General features: G+C 37.7%; 1 long non-coding RNA gene across 4 annotated transcripts in view; it reads right to left on the bottom strand.

Moving 5' to 3' along the window:
* LOC123480579 (uncharacterized) overlaps nt 1-12,619 on the bottom strand; it is a 147,083-nt gene extending 134,464 nt beyond the window's left edge. For all 4 annotated transcript variants that reach the window (XR_011650726.1, XR_011650725.1, XR_006656646.2 and 1 more), the window contains exons 1-2: nt 12,239-12,619; nt 11,399-11,583 (exon numbers count right to left, since the gene is read on the bottom strand). This is a non-coding gene — a long non-coding RNA (uncharacterized lncRNA). The remainder of the gene's footprint in view (nt 1-11,398; nt 11,584-12,238) is intronic.
* Between the last annotated feature and the right edge of the window lie 1,030 nt (nt 12,620-13,649).

Below are 13,649 nucleotides of genomic sequence, written 5' to 3'. Positions count from 1 at the left end.
AAGGAGCAAGGGATAGAAAACCTGTTTGAAAAAGTAATGATGGAAAACTTCCCTAATTTGATGAGAGAAAAAGTCGCACAAATCCAGGAAGCACACAGGGTCCCAATCAAGAGGAATCCAAAGAGGCCCACTCCAAGACGCATCATAATTAAAATAGCAAAATTCAAAGACAAACAGAGAATCTTAAAGATAGCAAGGGAGAAACAGGAAGTAATATACAAGGGAGCGCCAATAAGGCTAGCAGCTGACTTCTCAACAGAAACACTATAAGCTGGAAGGGAATGGCAAGAAATATTCCAAGTAATGAAAAGCAAAGGCCTGTAACCAAGACTACTCTACCCAGCAAGGCTCTCAATTAAAATGGAAGGCAAAATAAGGAGTTTCCCAGACAAAAGAAGGGTCAAAGAATACACTTCCAATGAACCAGCCTGCAAGATATGCTAAAGGGACTGCGTTAAGAAAAGGAAGAGAAAGAGTGAGAGAGAGGAACAGAGCTATGAAGGGAGTAAAATGGCAATGAATAAGTGCCTATCAATAATAACCTTAAATGTAAATGCATTAAGTGCTTCTTTCAAAAGACATAGGGTAGCTGAATGGATAAGAAAACAGAACCTGCACATATGCTGCCTACCAGAGACTCACCTCAGGACAAAAACACCTACACAGACTGAAAGTGAAGGGTTGGAGAAAACTATTTCTAGCAAGTGGACAGGGAAAAGATGCTGGGGTAACAATGCTAATATCAGACAAAATAGACTTCAAAACAAGGGCCATAAAAAGAGATGCAGAAGGACACTTCATAATACTCAAGGGAAGAATCCACCAAGAAGACATCAACATTGTAAATATATATGCACCCAACATAGGAGCATCCGAATAAATGGGGAAAATCTTGGAGAACTTCAAGAAAGATATAGACAGCAACACATTTATGTTACAGGATTTTAACACCCCACTGTCAAAAATGGATAGATCTTCCAAACAAAATATCAACAAGGATATTGTGGCACTGAACAATGCCTTAGGTCAAATTGACTTAACTGATATATAGAGAGCTTTTCATCCCAAAGAAGCAAAATACACATTCTTTTCAAATGCACATGCAACATTTTCAAAGATAGACCACATGATAAGACACAAAACAAGCCTCAATAAATTCAAGAAAATTGAAACCATATCAAGCATTTTCTCTGATCACAAGGGCTTGAAACTAGAAACCAACTTCAAGGAAAAAACTCAAAAACATTCTAATTTACAGAGATTGAATAGCATGCTATTAAACAATGAATGGGTTTAATAATGAGAGCGAGGGAGAAATCAAAAAGTTTCTGGAAACAAATGAAAATGAACTCACAAATGTCCAAAACTTATGGGACATAGTGAGGGCAGTCCTGAGAGGGAAGTTCATAGCAATACAGGCCTACTGAAAAGGGAAACATTTCAAATAAACAGGCTAACCCTACATCTACAATAACTGGAGGAACAACAACAAACAAAGCCCAGAGTGAGTAGAAGGAAGGAAATAAGCAAGATCAGAGCAGAATTAAACAACATAGAGACTAAAAGAACAATTTAAAGGGTCAATAAACCAGGAGCTGGTTCTTTAAAAAGATACACACAATCAGTCAGCTTTTAAGCAGACTGATCAAGGAAAAAAGAGGGAGGACCGAAATAAACAAAATCAGAAATGGAGGAGAGATTACAACTGATACCACAGAAATACAAAGCATTCTAAGAAATTACTACAAACAATTATAATCCAAGAAAGTTGAAAACCTGGTGAAATGGACAAATTTCTAGAAGAATATAATCTTCCACAACTGAATGAAGAAGAAGCAGAAAGTGTGAGCAGATCAATAACATCAGGTGTAATCAAAGCAGTAATCAAAAAATTCCTGGCACACAGAAGCCCTGGACTAGATGGTTTCACAGGAGAATTTTACAAAGCATTTAAGGAAGAGCTAACCCCTATCCTTCACAGACTATTCCAAAAAATCCAAGATGACTGAAGACTCCCAAACTCTTTTTATGAACAGAGTCACCCTAAACACAAAATCTGATAAATACATAACAAAGAAAGAAAACTATAGGTCAATATCGCTGATGAACACAGACTCTAAAATCTTCAACAAATTATTGGCAAACCACATCCAACAGTACATTGAAAAGATCATACACCATGATCAAGTGGGATTCATCCCAGGGATGCAAGGATAGTACAATATTCACAAATAAATAAATGTGATACATCACATAAACAAAAGAAAAGATGAAAGTCACATGATCATATCAATAGATGCAGAAAAAGCATTTGATAAATACAGCACCAACTTATGATTAAAAAAAACTCAGCAAAATGGGAGTAGAGGGAGAATACCTCCACATAATAAGAGCCATATACAAGAAAACTACAGCCAACATCATACACAATGGGCAAAAACTAAAAGCTTTCCCGCTAAAATCAGGAACAAGACAAGGGTGTCCGCTTTCACCACTTGTACTCACATAGTATTAGAAGTCATAGCCACAGTGATCACAAATGAAAAAGAAATAAAAGGCATCCAAATTGGAAAGGAGGAAGTAAAACTGTTATTGTTTGCAGATGACATGATAGTATACACAGGAAATTCTATAGACTCCACCAAAAAACTATTCAACCTAACAAGTGAATTTGGCAAAACAGCTGGATACAAAGTCAATACTCACGAATAGAATGCATTTTTGTACACCAACAATGAAATATCAGAAACAGGAATCAGGAAAAAATCCCATTTGATATAGCAACAAGAAAAATAAAGTACCTAGAATGAAATTTAACCAAGGAGGTTGAAGACCTGTATTCAGAAAACTACACAACACTGAAGAAAGAAATTAAGGAACACACAAATAAATGGAAACATATACTGTGTTCATAGATTGGAAGAATTAACATCGTCAAAATGTCCATATTACCCAAAGCAATTTATAGATTCAATGCAATCACTATTTAAATACCAATAACATTTTTCACAGATATAGAACAAACATTTCAAAAATTTATATGGAACTATAAATGACCCTGAATAGCTGAAGCGATTTTGAGAAAGAAAAATAAAGTAGGAGGGATCACAATACCTGACATCAGTCTATATTACAAAGCCACAGCAATCAAAACAGCCTGGTACTGGCATAAGAATAGACACACAGATCAATGGAACAAATTAGAGAGCCCAGAAATAAACCCAAGTCTCTATGGTCAATTGATATTTGACAAATGAGGCAGAAGCATAAAATGGAGTAAAAATGGCCTCTTTAACAAATGGTATTGGGAGATTTGGATAGATTGGGAGATTGGGAGATTTTGGATTTTACATGCAAAAAAAAAAAAATGAAACTCAACCACCAAAATACACCATATACAAAAATAAACTGAAGATGGATAAAGCACTTAAAGATAAGTCATGATACCATAAAAGTCCTACTAGACGAGTATATAAGGAGGAAAATCTCAGACATTCCACGCAGCAATATTTTCACTAATATGTCTCCTAGAACAAAGGACATAAAGGAAAGAATAAACAAATGGGACTTCATCAAAATAAAATGCTTCTGCATGGCTAAAGAAAATATGAGCAAAATGAATAGGGATCCAACCATATGGAAAAATATATTTATTTGCAACTGATACCTCAGAAAAGGGTTTGATCTTCTATGTATATAAACAACTCACACGACTCCACTCCAGGAAGACAAACAACCCAGTTTAAAAAATGGGCAAAAGAGCTAAGCAGACACTTCTCTGAGGAGGACATACAGAGGGCCCAGAGACATATGAAAGGATACTCAGCAACGCTAGCCATGAGAGAGATGCAAATTAAAATCACAATGAGATACCACTTCACACCAGTCAGAATGGCCATCATATACAAATCAACAAGTGCTGATGAGGTTGTGGAGAAAAGGAACCCTAGTACACTGTTGGTGGTAATGCAGATAGGTGCAGCCACTGTGGAAAACAGTATGAAATTTCCTCAGGAAACTAAAAATGAAACTGCCTTTTGACCCAGCAACTCCACTGCTGGGATTATACCCTAAGAACCCTGAAACACCAATTCAAAAGAACCTCCGTGCCCCAATGTTCATAGCAGCACAATTTACAATATCCAAGTGTTAGAAGCAACTTAAATGCCCATCAGTAAATGAGTGGATAAAAGAAATTGTGGTACACTTATACAATGGAATAGTACACAGTAGAAAGAAGGAAGGAGCTCCTACCCTTTGCAACAACATGGATGGATCTGGAGAGCATTATGCTAAGTGAAATAAGCCAGGCATTGAGGGACAAATACCATATGATCTCACCTTTAACTGGAACTTAATCAACAAAACAAAAAACAAGCAAAATATTACCAGAGACATTGAAATAAAGAACAAACTGACAGTAACCAGAGGGGAGATGGTAGGGGATAACAGGGGGAAAAAGGGAAGGGTCATCAAGGAACATGCATAAAGAACCCAGGACAAAGCCAAAGGGGGGTAAGAATAGTGGGGGATAAATGGAGACAACTGTACTTCAACAACAATAAGAATAAATAAATAAATACATAAATAAATATTTCAGGCCAGAAGGGATTGGCAGGAAATATTCAAAGTGATGAAATACAGGGACCTACAACCAAGGCTCATCTACCCAGCAAAACTATCATTTAATATTAAAGGAGAAATAAAGACAAGGAAAAGCTAAAGGATTTCATCAACAACAAACAAGTATTAAAAGAAATGTTACAAAACTTCCTCTAAAAGAAGAAAAAATGTACATTAATATATAAAATGGCAATAAACCTATGTATAATCACTTTAATGTAAATGGATTACTTGCTCCAATCAAAAGAAATAGGATAGCTGAACGCATAGGAAGAGAAGATCCATATATATGCTGCCTATAAGAGACTCACCTGAGAACAAAAAATATATACAGACTGAAATTAAAAAGATGGAAAAAGGTATTTCTTGCAAATTGAAATGAAAAGAACTGAGGTAGCAATAATTATATGAAAAAAAATAGACTTTAAAACCAAGGGTATAGTAAAAGACCAAGAAGGACATTACATAATGATAAAGAGGTCAATCCAACAAGAAGATAGAACCCTTATAAGCATTTATTCATCCAACATAGGATAATCTAAATGTATAAAGCAAATATTGATGGATCTAAAGGGAGAAATAGACAGTAAACAGTCACAGTAGGAAATTTTAACACCCATTAACATCAATGGATGGATCTTCCAGACAGAAAATCAGTAAGAAAACAGGGGTCTTAAATGATACATTAGATCACATGGATTTGATTGATATATTTAGAGCTTTTTACCTCAAAACAGCAAAATATACATTTTTTCAAGTTCAAATGGAGCATTTTCCAGAATAGACCACATGAAATGCCACAAAAATCTCTATAAATTTTAAATTTTTGAAATCATATCAAGCATCTTCTCTGATTACACTGTTATGAAACTAGAAATCAATTACAAGAAAAGAAAACCTGAAAAACACATAAACATATAGAGGCTAAATAACATGTTACTAAACGATGAACAGGTTAACAATGAGATTAAGGAAGAAATTAAAAGTTACCTTTAGACAAATGAAAATGAAAACCCAACAACCCCAAAGCTATGGGACATAGCTAAAGCAGCCTGAAGGGGGAAAATCATAGCAATACAGTTTTACCTTAAGAAACAAGAAAAATCTCAAACATTTTACTCTTACATCTAAAGAAACTAGAAAAAGGACAACAAACAAAGCCCAATGTAGATAGTAGGAAGGAAATAACAAAGATTAGAGTGGAAATAAATAAAATAGAGTAAAAAAACAACCCAAAGATCAATGAAACCAAGAGCTGTTTTTACTTTTTTTTAAAGATAGACAAGATGGAGAAAGCTTTAACTAGACCTGTCAAGAAAAAGAGAGGACCCACATAATTAAAATCAGAAATGAAAGAAGAAAAGAGACAACTGGTACCCTAGAAATACAAAGGCTTTTGAGAAAATACTACAAACAATTATATGCCCAAAAAATTGACAATCTGGAAAAATGGATAAATTCATAAAAACACACAATCTTCCAAGATTAAATCAAGAAGAAACAGAAAATTTAGACATACCAATTAGAACCATTGAAATTGAAGCAGTAATCAAAAAACTCCCAACAAACAGAAGTCCTGGACTGGATGGCTTTCCAGGTGAATTTTACCAAACATTTGAAGAAGAGCTAACATCTATTCTTCTCAAAGTATTCCAAAAAGTTCAAAAGGGGAAAAGACCCCCATGCTCATCTTTAGAAACCAGTATTACCCTGATTCTAAAATAAATTGAAGAGATAACTAAGAAAGAGAATTATAGGAAAATATCCCTAATGAACATAGATGTGGTACATATACATACAAAACAATATTACTAGGCCACAAAAAGAATAAAATCTTATCATTTTGACAGCATGGATGGACCTACTGGGTATTACACTAAGTGAAATAAGTCAGACAGAGAAAGACAAATGCTCTATAATTTCACTTATTGTAGAATCTAAATAACAAAATAAATGAACAAAAAAATAAAAACAGACTCATAGATACAGAGAACAGAGTGATGGTTGCCAGAAGGGAAGGGGGTTGGGAGGCCCAATGAAAAAAGTGAAGGAATTAAAAATAGTCACAAGGATGTGGAGTAGGGTATAGAGAATGTAGTCAATAATATAATAACTATGTATGGTGCCAGGTGGGTACTTGAAATACCAGAGGATCACTGTGTAAAGTATATGATTGTCTGGCCATTTTGCTGTAGATCTGAAACTAATACAAAATAGTATTGAATGTAAACTGTGATTAAAATACAAAATTTAAAAATAAAGTGTGTGTTTGATAACTCCCATATTTGTATAGTATCTATATTCCCTATGAATCTGTTTCTATTGTCTTTAAATGATTTTTCGTCATTGGCTTTTTACCTAGTATAGTAGATTTTTTTTAAACAGAATGCTAAACATTATTCTGTGAAAATTTATAGGATTATTTGAGATACTAGGTGATATTATCTTTCTTCATGGTAGATACCATGAAATTGGGTAAACTAGGCAAATTGCCTTAATCCAACCTAGATTGAAGCTGCTTTTAGTTTTTGTGAGAGATAGTATGTATCTAAACTGCCTTTACTCTTAGAGTGTTTCCTGTTAGAGCTCCCAACTAAAAGCCCAGGTTATTTCTCAATGCCTACTCTCCACAGCCAGCCATGAATGCCAATTTTGATCCATGAAAATGCTCAAAAATATTTTCAGCCACTGATGAACTTGCAGATGCTTATAGGAGAAAGTAGAGTATATTTTCATCTTATCTCTTTTTATTTACCTATTTTCTGGAATTTTGTTTCTGAAAGCCTTCTCTGCCTTGCTCACCCTTGTGTTTCTTCAAACAGATTCTTTTAAAAATATTTTATCTAGTTTTTCCCAATTACTCTTTATTATAGCTGAAAAATAGTCTGTCTTTAAACAACTATTATTAATTGATTACTTACTCAGAGGCTCTGTTATTTTCTCACAGTATTTTGAGTTCTTTCTTTATAGAATTCTCCACAATTTATACTTCATTATTTTATGCTTCCTTCTTTCACATTGTCTCCTCCTCTAGATTGTAAATTTTTATTTTTAATCCTCACTCAAGGATATATTTATTGATTTTAAGAGAGAGAAAGGGAGAGAGAGAGAGAAACATTAGTATGAGAGAGAAACATCAATCAGTTGCCTTCTGTATGTGCCCCAACTGGAGATCAAACCTGCAACATTTTGGCTTACGGGACAACGCTCCAACCAACTGGACCACCTGGCTAGGGCTATGCTGTAAACTTGATGAACCAGGAGCTATCAATGTTTTGCTCACCATTAAATCATTGTTGTCTAGCTCATAATAGACTCTCACTATTTTAATGAAGGAATACAGCTTTTGGGGCTAAGAATTTTATGTACATTATGTAATTTTATCCTCACTGTAACGATATGAGGCAAATATTGTTGTTTTCATTTTAGAAAATAAAAATAAAAAAATCAGAGAAGTGAACAACTTCCCAAGGTCATCACCATATATTAACTGTTCAGTAAAATTCCTCTTCTTGGACACCTAATCATCATGCTTTTGCACCTATATGCACAGCCAGCTTTCCACTTTTTAGTATGCAGACTATTAAAGTATCCCTCAGTTCCTTCTCTTTATTTTACTCTCCTTCCTTTTCATATTCTGTCTTGTTCTTCAAGGCTTTTTATGCTCATAAACAAATGAACTGGAAAAATAAAATGTGATGAAACAATAGCTGAGCAAGTTGTCTATGCTCCAACACACCAAAAGAAGAACACACCCTCCCCTGTCCCCATGAGCTTTGGGACTTGGGCTCATTCATCATGTTGTTGTTGTTGTGTATGTGTATGTGTATGTGTATGTATGTATGTGTGTGTGTGTTGGAAAGGGGAAAGGGAGGCAGAAGAGAGGGAGAGACACATCTATTGGTTGCCTCTAGCATGCACCCCTACCGACCAGGAACCGAACTCACAACCTAGGCGTATGCCCTGACTGGGACTCAAGCCAGCAACCTTTTGCTTTGCAGGATGATGCCCAACCAACTGAGCTACACCAGTCAAGGCAAAATAAGTGTTATATTTTATAGCAGTTCTAGGTTCACAGCAAAATTGAGCAGCAAATACAGGGTTCCTACATAACCCCATCTATACACACAGACACACAGACACTTGCACAGAGTGGTACATTTGTTACCATTGATGAACTCACATCAATTCATTCATTTTTATCCTGCTGTATGAACCCATCTGAAAATTTTTGTTTGCCCAATTTCAGCCATTTGTGTTGAGTCCTCTTTTGACCTGGAGTTAAAGTTTAAAATCTCTGCTTCTTTGTCAGCATTTATTCTGTTCTTAATATCCTGCAGTGAAGTTCACTTACCCCTGAACTTTGGCCCTCCTAGAACATTGCAGGGTTTGCATACTCAAAGCCAGATGATTAACTTTAACATTGCATTCTTAAAGGAAATTAGGTATGATCTCTAAAAGCCATAAATATCACATTGTCAGGCTGATTTTGAAGTCTCTCTGATTCTGCTCACACTCACAGTGCCCTCTCCTCCTGCCTGCCAGACCATGGTCTGGCTTGGATCCTACCACATCTAGCTGGTTCCAGCAAGTTCCATCCCACAACAATTCTTTATTTCTCTGCAGCACTGTATCAAACTTTTATTGAGAAAGTCATTACCAGCTCTGAGCTTTAGTTCCCCTATTTGAAAGCATGGATCAAAATCTTCCAGACAAGTCTGTAGATAAATTCAAATGTATCCAAATGTGTCCATGTGTGGCACACAGTAGATGCAGTAAACATCAATACTCCCCCTCTCCTTACCTTCTCAGGTGTGTCATGGGCACAGACTCACAATGTGAGAGACAAAACTGTAAAACTATATAAAATATGCTTGGACATAGATTATAGCAGATGTCAAATCCTCCTGACTTTGTAAACAAAGGGGGCTCTGAAGTAGATGAAACAGAAAGATAGTGGAGTTGCCAGGGAAAAGGAAAACTGGGGGACAAGAGGCACTGTTCTGCCCAGGGATATCTTACTAATCTTCAATGGCAAAGGGAAACAGAGCATATCTAAGTAGAGACTGTGCTTCCAGCTCAGTAGTTACTGGACATGGGTAGGATCCAGGCATACATCAAAGAGGAGAAGGAGGATTTCTGGAAGGGGGATACAGAGGGATCCATAACTCTAGGCACAAAGTGAAGCTGTTTCAGGACAATCACAGGACAATGAGTAGACCTATTTGATAGTCATAGAGTCCCTGGAAATTCAGGAGGGCCCTGATAATAAAGCACTTGAATGTCTGGTTGAGAAGGATGGAATTTATCCTTCAATTGCTGAGGAGCTACTGGGAAACTTTGAGTTAAACATGACATTTGACATGATGACTGAGCTGCCGGGACAGCACAGACTCCAGGGGAAAGACACTAGGGAACAAGTTCAAAGGTCCTAAAATCTTTCTGTGGCCTTCACTTCTTTTGGGATTTTCTCCCTCACTACATGACAGATTACAGGTATTTAAAAATGTCCTCTAACTTGATTAGCATTAGAAAATCTATTTGCAGATAAGAGATAATAAAATAAATATTTGTGACGGGTTATTTTAAATATATTGGAAAGGAATTAATTAGCAAACCCTCCTCTGCTACCCATCATTAAAGAGAGATCCAGAGTATAAGTAATTGTAAATAATATTACACAAAACTGGTGCTATTCCACTCGGGAAGCAAAAAGCATAACAATGACAAATATTGTGATTTATTTTAAAAAGTGGACAAGCTCAGCACAGGCAGAAAGAAACAAATGTTTCCTAATGTAAGTGAATGTATTTCCAAAATGGACAAAGTGAAAGTCCTGCTAATGGAGAAGTAAAGCAATTTGGTGAAAGAATTAGCCATGGCTATCGTGGGTGAGAAAGGAGAGAGAAATGGAACTGAGAGACCAACACCCTTTGCCCTTGTTCGTGGAACCATAGCCCAACCCTCCCTCCTCTGTCCTCAGAGTAAATTGACTGAGCAGAGGTGTGTAATGATCATCCAACTGAAGAGCATAAAGAGGAACATGTTCGGGTGTCTCAAGAGGCAGAAAATGATCAAGAAGTAAATCATCCACTTTGGGGGAAAGGTAAAAATTTCTGAGGGCAAAGTCTCAGTTACTGAACTTTGAGACTTGAAAGGAAACTCTGTAACGAGAGGATTGGAAAAAAGAGGGTCACATTAGGAGTTCAGGAAGTCTTATGAGGGATTCTCTCCTGAAAAGTCTGTTTCTATAAAGTTCCTTGCCTTGTGCTTTCATAACACAGTTCAAATAGCTAACCTTTCCCTTTATGCACCAGAGATGGTCAGGAAGGTCATAGAAACTTAGATCCCATTCTCTCCAATCATTTCTTTAAGTCTAGAAGCAGAGCATTGGAGGGTAGTTATTGAGGAACACTAGCTATTGTGTTCCCCAAAAAGATATGTTGAAGTCTTAACCCCAGGTACCTTCCCAAGAACCTTACTTGGAAATAGTGTCTTTGCAGACGTAACCTCAAGATAAGGTCATTACAAATTAGGGTGTAAGTGCTATTTCATTGTCATTTCACCTAATTCTTAGCACTTGAGTGGATTTGGGGATGCTCATACCCTTATTTTATATACGAAAGTCATAAAGGTTAGAGATATGCAGTAGGTTGTCCAAGATCTTATGTAGTAGAGCTAGATCTGAATTCCAGGTACACATCCTTCCAAGCATCTATTTGTCTGCCCTGTTATGCCCTGTTATGACATTAATATTATGAGACATAATTCTTACCAAGGGGAAAAATGACTCCTTTATGCAGTGCCTTGCTTTGTGCATTGTTGACCTCACTTGAATCATAGTTTTTTTGTCCAAAACATAATACTCCTCCCCTTGCACTGCTGCTGCTCCTCCCCAGCCCATGCCTTCTTGGGAAAAGCTCTTTGCTGTGGCTGGCACACCTTCAGAACTTCATGTTTCTATTGAAAAAGAAATCAGAGTGAGGAATTCAGTTGCGCTTTGGACTCAGCACTTCGTCCTGAACATAGAAAAGGAAGTCCAAGTCTCTGAAACCTAGAAAAGGAAGGGTCTGCAGCTAAGCCAATGTGATTTTTGACAAAGAACGTCCTCTTTTGAGGTCTGGAACAGAGTAGCCCTGATCCTTTGCTGAAGCTAGCTACTGCACTTAGAGAAACATTTCCCTATTCTCCACCTGGCTGACACCTGCTGGGCACTCAGAAAGTCTCAAGTGAGGGATTGCCCCTTGAGGACACCCACCCTCCTCACTTCCTGACTGAGCCCAGGTCCCACCACACCAGGGCTTTCCTCTGCCATTATGCTTGCTCACTATGGGACTTCTCCTCTACTAAACTGTGAGCCACTTAAGGTCAGGAATGGGTCTTATTCCTCTAAGGATCTCCATTACTATAAATCCTTAATAACTGTTGAGTAAATAAATAAATGAAAGAGGCCAGTCCAATCCTCTGTGGGGAATAATAGAGTAAGGTTCAGATCTGAAGTACAGAGAGGGTCAGAAACTTCCCACCTCAGATTCCAGAAATTTCTCTCCTCCTTCCTTCATCCCTCACAGTATGATCCTTTCTCAGATATCCCCAGCAATGAGATCAGAAATACCTTGGGATATGCAGCATATCAACGTTGGAGACTTCAAAGAAGCTCAGATCCTTGATTTGTGTCCATGCTTGATTCTAGGAGACTGGGACCTGCGGGCTCACAACTGGTATCTTTCCAGCAGCTTCAGAATCCTACTTGACTGTATTTATTTCAGGCATTTATGGCTCGTGTTGCTCATGGTTAGGGAAATAAGAATCAGAAATGCCTCCTTTATCTGTCAGTGTAATCTCCTTGAGTTAAGGCCAGTGTTTCAGAAGTGCATGTTAGAGGTGACCAGGAAACCTGGAGCCAATCCTGAGCTGATACAGCACAGGGCAAGAAGGCAGAAGCTGGGGAAAGGAGTTTATCTCCCTACAGCAATATGACAAAGCCAAGGGTAAGTGAGGCTACCTGTCCCTGCCCCGCCATGCCCCATTCAACTTTCTGCCAAGGTTTTCCTCTGTGTCACCCCTGTGGCTTGTAGAGGTCAGGAGCTTCTGCAACCGTGAAGGCAGATTATTTGCCCACTGGGTCCTCGCCTTTATAACTCCTCACCCTGTGAAACAGGGTGGAGCCTCCCTGTACTCAGGGTACTCAGGGTACCTGGGTACTCAGAGTTCCCAGGTACCTGTGAAGTTCCTTGCCCTGAGGATCCCTTTTACCCCTTTGTGTGCTCTCCCTGCTTACTCTTTACCCAAGGACTCACAAATCAGCATGTGGAGCAACTGGATGGGAGGGTTGGTGGTCAGAGAAACTGAAGGTTGAAGTCCCTGGTCTTGCACTTGGGCAAGCTCCTTATCTCTGAGCTCTATTTTCCTCATCTATAAAATGAAGCTAAAAATTCCTACATTGCCAATGGCCATGATGATTAAAACTGTGGTTTTCAACTCTAGCTGCACATTAGAATTCTCCGGGAAGCCTTAAAATGCCAATGTCCAGGCTCCACCCAGATCAATCATTAAACTTGTTTTTGGAGAGTGGGACCAAGCATCAGTATTTTAAGGCTCCCCAGGTGATTCATATGTGCACCCAGGTTGTGATCACTGAATTAGAAGTAATGTATATAACCTAAATGATGACTGCCTTCAGAATATGATATACCACTAATAATGATACCAACATTACTATTTTTACTCTTTATTTTTGTTGCCCTTAATCTTACTTCTGCCAAGAAAGGAAATCTGCTTACAGGGGAATCTGGTTAAATCTAAATTATAAATAACCAAGCACATACAAGTGATGATCCATAGCCTCTAAGCTGCTCAGTGAGACAATGAGAGTGACTTGAAACAGCCAGTCAGCTGTAAAGACCTCCGTTCCTTAAAATAAGTGCATATATTCTTGTCCCAGGGTGTGACCCCCTCACCTAGCCCGTTTCATCCAGCCTGGTACTGTGCCAATGGAAACATTTCCAGTTGAAGCCCAGTGCCCT

The sequence above is a fragment of the Desmodus rotundus genome, chromosome 13 (assembly GCF_022682495.2).
Source record: "Desmodus rotundus isolate HL8 chromosome 13, HLdesRot8A.1, whole genome shotgun sequence".
In the NCBI taxonomy this organism is placed as follows: Eukaryota; Metazoa; Chordata; class Mammalia; order Chiroptera; family Phyllostomidae; genus Desmodus; species Desmodus rotundus.
Note: the sequence above shows the minus strand (reverse complement) of the source record. Positions and strands in the feature narration are given on the sequence as shown.